General features: G+C 44.5%; 1 non-coding gene across 1 annotated transcript; it reads right to left on the reverse strand.

Annotated features, from left to right (window-relative positions):
* Positions 1 to 6,275: 6,275 nt before the first annotated feature.
* Positions 6,276 to 6,348, reverse strand: TRNAG-UCC (transfer RNA glycine (anticodon UCC)). Its single transcript has one exon. It is a non-coding gene; the product is annotated as a tRNA-Gly (tRNA).
* Between the last annotated feature and the right edge of the window lie 2,445 nt (positions 6,349 to 8,793).

The following is an 8,793-nucleotide window of genomic DNA, read 5'->3' on the forward strand; positions in this document are numbered from 1 at the left end:
ATTGAAATATAGTTGATTTACAGTGTTGTGTTAATTTCTACTGTACAGCAAAGTGATTCAGTTATACATATATATACATTCTTTTTCATATTCTTTTCCATTATGATTTATCACAGGATAATTGAATACAGTTCCATATGCTATACAGTAGGAACTTGTGTGTATCCTTTCTATATATAAGAGTTTGCACCTGCTAATCTCAAACTCCCAATCCATTCCTCCCCTCCCACCCTCCCCCTTGGCAACCACAAGTCTGTTCTCTATGTCTATGAGTCTGTTTCTTTTTTTTTAGATAGGTTCGTTTGTGTCATATTTTAGATTCCACATATAAGTGATATTGTATGGTATTTGTCTTTCTTTTTCTCACTTACTTCGTATGATAATCTCTAAATTCATCCATGTTGCTGCAAATGGCATTATTTCATTCTTTTTTATGGCTGAGTAATAGTCCATTATATATATACCACATTTTCTTTATCCATTCATCTGTCAATGGACAGGTAGTAGTTGTGGCACGTGGGCTCAGTAGTTGTGGCTGAGCCCATGTGCCACATGTCTTGGCTATTGTAAATAGTGCTGCTATGAACACTGGGGTGCATGTATCTTTTTGAATCGTAGTTTTGTCTGGATATATGCCCCAGGAGTGGTATTGCAGGATCATATGGCAACTCTATTTTTAGTTTTTTGAAGAACCTCCATACTGTTTTCCATAGTGGCTGCACCAATTTACATGGGAAAGGGCATGTTGGGTGCTTTTGCATTGTATTGGAAAAGGAAGATCAGGGCCCAAGACAGGAGAGAGAGGCTCCTACTGCCCTTGAAGATCTGCAGGGCCAAGGGTAGGTAGGACAGGGTGCTTGAGGAGGGGGCATGTACTTGGTCTTTTTCTTTCTTTCTTTCCCTTCCTTTCTTTCTTCCTTCCTTCCTTCCTTTCTTTCCTTTTCTTTTCTTTTCTTTCCTTTTTTTAGTGCTGAAAGAGCAGTGATTTGTTCTGAAGCAGCTTCAAAGTATCCCTGAATCACACTGTCCTCTGGTACTGGAAAAAGTGGTTTTCCATATGAAGAAGAGGGACTTCCCTGGTGGTCCAGTGGTAAAGAATCTGCCTTCCAATGCAGGGGACTCAGGTTCGATCCCTGGTCGGGGAACTAAGATCCCACGTGCCACGGGACAACTAAGCCCGCATGCCACAACTCCTGAGCCCGTGCACCTCAACTAGAGAGCCCTCGTGCCACAAACTACAGAGCCCACGTGTTCTGGAGCTCACACGCCATAAATAGAGAAAAGCCCGCACGCCGCAAATAAGACCTGATGCAGCCAAAAAAAAAAAAAGAGAGAGAAAAAGAAGAAAATTGGGCCCCTACCTCAGGCCATGCATACGAATTAATACCAGATATCCAGCAAAGTATGTCAGCTGTCAAGAGTGTGGATTCTGGGCATAGTGTGGGTTCAAATCCTGGCTCCCCTCTCACCAATTGTGGGACTTGGAGCAAGTTATTTAATGTCTCTGTCTCAGTTTCCTCATCTATAAAATGGAAAGAATATTTTATGAGGCTTACTTTTTTTTTTTTTTTTGGCCACGCAGCATGTGGGATCTTAGTTCCCCAACCAGGGATCAAACCGATGCCCCTGCATTGGAAGCACAGAGTCAACCACTGGACCGCCAAGGAGGTACCTCTGAGGTTTAAATTAGTTAATATGTTGTGAACTCGGTAACTAACTAACTGCTGGTAAAACAAATCAATGTGTAAAAAGCTAAATCCAATACTTTTATTTCTTATTTCTTTTTTATTTTTTTAAACTTTTGGTCGTACTGTGCAGCTTGTGGGATCTTAGTTTCCAGACTAGGGCTCGAACCTGGGCCCTCAGCAATGAGAGCGTGGAGTCCCAAGCACTGGACCGCCAGGGAATTCCCATAAATCCAACACTTTTAGAAGACAACATGGGGGACTTCCCCTGCGGTCCAGTGGTTAAGACTCCGCCTTCCAATGCAGGGGGAGCAGGTTCTATCCCTGGTCGGAGAACTAAGGTCCCACGTGCTGCGCGGTGCAGCCAAAAAACAAAAAACGACAATATGGGAAAATGCCTATCTGACCTCAAGGCAAGGAAGAAGTTTTTTGACAAGACATAAAAAGTGCAAATTATAAAGCAAAAGACTGAAAAACTTTAATATAGTAAAAATAAGAACATCATAGAGGGAGAAGGATGGATAAATCATGGTGTATTCATACAGTGGAACACTACTTATCAAGGAGGAGGCATAGACTGTTGACCCAGACAATGACTTGAATGAACCTCACAGTGTGTGGAGTAAAAGAAGCCAGAAAGAGAATAATGCACACGGCATCATTCTCTTCATATAAAAATCCGAAAAAAGGCAAAACTCATCTGTGATAATAAAATTCAGAAAGCGATTGTGGTACTGGGATGAGAGAATTGACTAAAAAGGGAGAAAGAACAACGGACAATCCGGGGTGGTGGGAATCTTCTATATCTTGATTTGGGTGATGATCACATGGGTGTACACAATTGTCAAAATTCACTGAACAACAGTTAAGTTCTGTGCATGTTTTTTTTTTATAAATTTATTTAATTTATTTGTGTATGTTATTTTTTTATATAAATTTATTTATTTTTGGCTGTGTTGGGTCTTCATTGCTGCGCGCAGGCTTTCTCTAGTTGCGGAGAGCAGGGGCTACTCTTCGTTGCAGTGTCCGTGCTTCTCATTGTGGGGGCTTCTCTTGTTGCAGAGCACGGGCTCTAGGCGCATGGGCTTCAGTAGTTGTGGCACACGGGCTCAGTAGTTGTGGCTCACGGGCTCTAGAGCACAGGCTCAGTAGTTGTGGCACACGGGCTTAGTTGCTCCGCGGTATGTGGGATCGTCCCAGACCAGGGCTCGAACCCATGTCCCCTGCATTGGCAGGCAGATTCTTAACCACTGCGCCACCAGGGAAGTCCCTGTGCATGTTACTGTCTGTAAATTTATTTCAGTTTTTTAAATGCAATTTAAAAAAAGAAACACGGTGGAAAAATCTTTACTTCATCAAAGGATACCATTTTGTAGAGTAAAAAGATAAGCCACACCTGGGGGAAGATATTTGTAACATATAGAACCAACAAAGGATTAGGACCTAAATATATGTAAATAGCTCCTAGGCTATAAGGGGGCTTATAGCAATAAGAAAAGACAAACAATCCAACAGATAAATAGGCAAAAGAAATGAATAGTGGGACTTCCCTGGTGGCACAGTGGTTAAGAATCCGCCTGCCAATGCAGGGGACAAGGGTTCGATACCTGATGCGGGAAGATACCACATGCCCCGGAGCAACTAAGCCCAGTGCGCCACAACTACTGAGCCTGCGCTCTAGAGTCCGTGAGCCACAATTACTGAGCCCAAGGGCTGCGATTACTGAAGCCTGGGCACTCTAGGGCCCGCATGCTGCAACTACTGAAGCCCACGCACCTAGAGCCCGTGCTCCACAACAAGAGAAGCCACCGCAGTGAGAAGCCCGCACACCGCAACGAAGAGTAGCCCCTGATGGCCACAACTAGAGAAAGCCCACGCACAGCAACAAAGACCCAACACAACCAAATAAACAAAAAGAAAAGATCAATTATACTTAAAAAAACAAAAGTATAGTAATTTCATAGAAGAGGAAGTACAAATGATCTATAAACAGACGAAAGTATTTTCAAATACAATACTGATCAGAAAAATGCACATTGAAACCACTATGTGTTACCATTTCAAACCTCCCACATGATCAAAAATCAGACAATCTTTAAAATTGAAATATAGCTCACTTCACATACCGTAACATTTACCCTTTTCATGTGCAGAGTTTGGCGGTTTTTAGCACAGTCACAAAGTTGTGCAACTATAACCACTGTTTAACTCCAGAACACTTTCATCACTTGAGAAAGATTACATCTTTTTAAAACTGCTGTGGGCAGTGGCTTTGGCCTCAGCGTGGAGTAGGAAGAGCAGGGGCTTGGGAGCATGCAGTTCCTGCTGGGTATACGGTTTAAAATGTAGGAATCTGGAGCAACAGGATATGACAGAAGTAAATAGTATAGCCACTGGAAAACTGACATTACCAAGTAAAGCAATTGATTACCAATGACCCAGTAATTCCACTCCTAAGCATACACCCAACAAAATGCGTGCCTATGTGTATCAAAAGACATGTACAGGAATATTCAGAGCAGCATCATTTGTAATAGCCAGAAACTGGTGGTAATGAAATGGCCATCAACAGTAAGATGTGTAAATCAGGTGTGGGATAACCATACAATGTAACACTATGCAACAGTGAAAAATCTATAAACTACATCGTATGCATCAATATAGGTTCATCTCACGAACATAAGTGAAGCAGCAAGAAACAGAGGATATGAGTAAGATTCCACTTAAATAGAATTTTAAAACAGGCAAACCTAATAATGTACTGTTTAGGAATCCAAGTGCAGCGAAAAACAAATGTAAAGAAAACCAAAGGAAAGATTAAAACAAAACGTAGGACAATGGTTCACTTGGGACCAGGATGTGTTATCGAAGAGGCACATGGCGGGGAAGGGGGGAGGGGTAAATTGAGAGATTGGGATTGGCATATACACACTACTATATATAAAATAAGAGAGCCAATAAGAACCTACTGTATAGCCCAGGGAACTCTACTCAATACTCTGTAATGACCTATATGGGAAAAGAATCTAAACAAGAGTGGGTATATGTATATGTATAACTGATTCACTTTTGCTGTACAGCAGAAACTAACACAACAGTGTAAATCAGCTATACTCCAATAAACATTAATTAAACAAACAAAAAAAAAAGAAGAGGCACACAGGGCAGGACTTCTAGGATATGATAATATTCTACTTTGTGATACGGGTGATAGGTGCCTGGGTGTGTTTTGTTGGAGGAAAACTTCCTCTAAGCTCTTAGGGTCTATGAATTAGACTAACAAAAGACAGATTGTCAGGATAAAATGTACACAGTTTTTAATCAATATTTATGTGCATGGGAGTTGACAAAAAATAAGTGAAAATCAAAGAAATGGTTGGACTCAGGGGCTCATATACCATTTTAACAAAGGAAACATGGTTTGGCTTTCAAGGGACGATAAACTGTGGAGAAGGGACTAGGAAATATGTGGGGGAAACTGATGACAGATAAGGGTTATGTTAGCAAGGTTTGGTTGTGCAGACTCATCCCAATGCTGATGGCTCCATCTCTGTAGGAAGAGTTGCATTCCTCTTTCTGGTACCTTCACAAGGGAAATGTATGTCCTGCTTTTAGGAGGAAAAGGGGCAGGACAGGGGACCCTTCCTGCATCTGTTGATTCTCAATTGCCTTCAGCTCAAAATAATCTTTATTCCAGAATGGCCCATTTTGGGGTAGCATAGACTGTTCTCCTTCAGTTCGAACTATGCACGTTGTTTTTACATACTCTTCTGTTTGCATGCGTGTGCGCGCGCGCCCGCCCGCGCACACACACACACACGCACACACACACACGCACACACGCAGACACCAGAAAAGAAAAGTCATCACCCCCTGTTGGGTTTTTTTTGTTTTTTTTATCTATTTGGTTGCACCAAGTCTTAGTTGCGACTGGCAGGCTCCTTAGTTGCGGCATGCATGTGGGATCTAGTTCCCTGGCCAGGGATGGAACCTGGGCCCCCCTGCATTGGGGGCTCGAGTCTTAACCGCTGGACCACCAGGGAAGTCCCAGTGTGACTTTTTCCACCATTCCCAATTCCCGGCTAAAATTACATTTAGCATTTATATCTATGAGCACAGTTGCTTTATAATCTGTGTCTGCGAGTCCAGCACTCGGAGCGCCGGATCTAGTTCCCTGGCCAGGGATGGAACCTGGGCCCCCTGCATCGGGAGGGCGGAGCCTTAACCACTGCGCGCCACCAGGGAAGTCCCACTCCCTGAGTGTTTTGTGTAGGCCCAGCAGATGGACATCTCACTGGCAAACTGATAATGTCCTATAGCCTCACCTGGGGGAGAGGAAGAGATAAATTTCAGCCACCGCTGCAGATTCTTACCTGTCCCCTGGGAAGGCCCTGGCACCAAAAGGACAGTGAGGTTTGGGAGAGAGGGAGGCATGGAGCATCCTCACCCAGCTCTGCCTCCGGGTGACTGTGGAACTTGGGGCACATCTCCTCGCCTCCCATTTCCCCATCTGTAAAGTAGGGGAAGAGGTCCCTTCTTAATTATTTTTTATTTTTTGGCCGCACCATGTGGCATGTGGGATGATCTTAGTTCCCCAACCAGGGATCGAACCTGGGCCCCCTGCGTTGGAAGCACAGAGTCTTAACCACTGGACCACCAGGGAGGTCCCTGAAGAGAAGTCCCTTCTGACCCCAGACTTGACTATCCGCTGGAGCACCTGTGGCCACAGCCAGGAAGTGTGGTCTATAAGCCCGGTCAGGGCGGGATCCTAGGGCCGTCAGCTGATGGGGCCACTGGGCAGATGCAAGAGGGAGGGAGGAGCTGGAGGCCTTGGCAGGACAGGTGGGGTGTGAGGAGGGAGGAAACACACTGAGCTAGAGCCTAGTGTGTCCCAGGCAGCTAACAGCTGAGCTGATCTTAAAGTCAGGGCATGCCTCAGCCAGTCTTAGCAGCTATTTATAGCTCATACACCTCCTTATTTGGTAGCTGCCTGCAGTGCCCGGTGCTGGATCCTCTTCCCAGTGATGTCTGCCTTCCTGATGAGTACACTGGGCTCCTGGGGCAGCTCTGGCTCACACAGGGCTTCACACAGAACAGGCACTCCACTGTGTGTGTATTATCTGTTCCAAATACTCCTAAACCCATTCATATTTTTGAAATTTCTAATTGTGTTAAATTGCACGTAATATAAAATTGGCCACCTTAAGCATTCCCGAGTGTAGAGTTCACAGTGGTGAGCACATTCATGTTGTTGTGCAGCCATAATGACATCCCTCATCCCCACAAACTTGTCACCATCCCCGTTCTCCCAGCTCCCCGCTTCTCCCCTCCCCTGGCCCTGACAACCTCTATTCTACTTTCTGTCTCTATGAATTTGACTGGTTTAGGTACCTCATATAAGCAGAATCATGCAGTATTCGTCCTTTTGTGATTGGCTCATTTCACTTAGCATAATGTCCTCAAGGTCCATCCATGTTGGAGATGTGTCAGAATTTCATTCTGTTTTAAGGCTGAATCATATTCATTCCATCGTATTAGTTCCCAGACTAGGGATCGAACCCATGCCCCCTGCAGTGGACACGCGGAGCCCTAACCACTGGACCACCAGGGAATGTAAAACGCGTTTTGTTTTATCCATTCATCTGTTGATGGACACTTAGATCACACCACACATTTTTACATTTCAAATGCAGTGTTGGAACCAGAATCCCCATTGCCAGAGTATAATCAAATGGAATCGGCCAGCTTTCTATTTATTTTTTATTTTGAAATTTTATTTATTTATTTATTTTTGGATGCGTTGGGTCTTCATTGCTGCTCGCGGGCTTTCTCTAGCAGCGGCAAGCAGGGGCTGCTCTTCATCGCGGTGCGCAGGCTTCTCACTGCAGTGGCTTCTCTTGTTGTGGAGCACGGGCTCTAGGTGCGCGGGCTTCAGTAGTTCTGGCATGCAGGCTCAGGAGTCGTGGCTTGCGGGCTCTAGAGCGCAGGCTCAGTAGTTGTGGCGCACGGGCTTAGTTGCTCCTTAGTTGTGGGATCTTCCCGGACCAGGGCTCAAACCCATGTCCCCTGCATGGGCAGGTGGATTCTTAACCACCGCACCAACAGGGAAGTCTCAGCTTTCTATTTAAAGCCTGAAGCCTTTCATTGATTTAGGGCAGGATCTGATGACCAAGAAAGATTTTATGACAAATGGCATTTTCTTGGGGGGTCCTGGGCTCACAGAATGATTGTCCCTGAAACCCCTATTGGACTGAGAATTCCAAAGAGGAGATATAGGTTGTGGTCAGAGAATGGGCTATAAGAGCAGTGGCTGGAGGTAGAGCAGTTAGGGGGGCTGAAAAGGCCTGGATATAAACAGTAGAGAAGGTATCTGGGATTTTTTTTTTAAGTTGGAGGTATATATATATATATATATATACACATATACATATATATGTTTATTTATTGAAGTCTAGTTGATTTACAATGTTGTGTTAGTTTCAGGTGTACAGCAAAGTGATCCAGTTATACATACATGTATATCTAGTTTTTCTTCAGATTCTTTTCCCTTATAGGTTATTACAAAATAATGAATACAGTTCCCTGTGCTATATAGTAGGTCCTTGTTGGTTATCTATTTTATATATAGTAGGGATTTTTTTTTTTTAAGGTAGGAAATGGCCCCTGAGGGTGAGTGCATAGAAAACTGGAGTCAGGGCGGTCCCCGTGGATTTGATTTGATTTGCTTTGTTTATTTATTTTTCTGGCTATGCTGTGTGGCATGTGGGATCTTAGTTCCCCGACCAGGGATCGAACCCATGCTCGGAGTCTTAACCACTGGACTACCAGGGAAGTCTCCCCGTGGATTTTAAAGACACCCAGCCTTCTGGTCTGGCCTGGGGTGGAGAGAGTGCAGGGCAGGTGCCAGAGTCCTTGATGAATGGTCAGGACCCATTTCCTTGACTCAGTTCACAGGGTTACTTTGTTTTTCGGAACAGCTTGTGTGGAGAAACCTTGCCTGGGACTCGGAATCATCCCAGTTAGAAGGGTAGGTAACCACGGTGAAGCTGGCAGCTCAGGACTCAGAGCTACCTTTCTTCTGCTGCTAGATTGTGATCTGACCACCTGC

Source organism: Physeter macrocephalus, unplaced genomic scaffold (genome assembly GCF_002837175.3).
Source record: "Physeter macrocephalus isolate SW-GA unplaced genomic scaffold, ASM283717v5 random_439, whole genome shotgun sequence".
In the NCBI taxonomy this organism is placed as follows: domain Eukaryota; kingdom Metazoa; phylum Chordata; class Mammalia; order Artiodactyla; family Physeteridae; genus Physeter; species Physeter macrocephalus.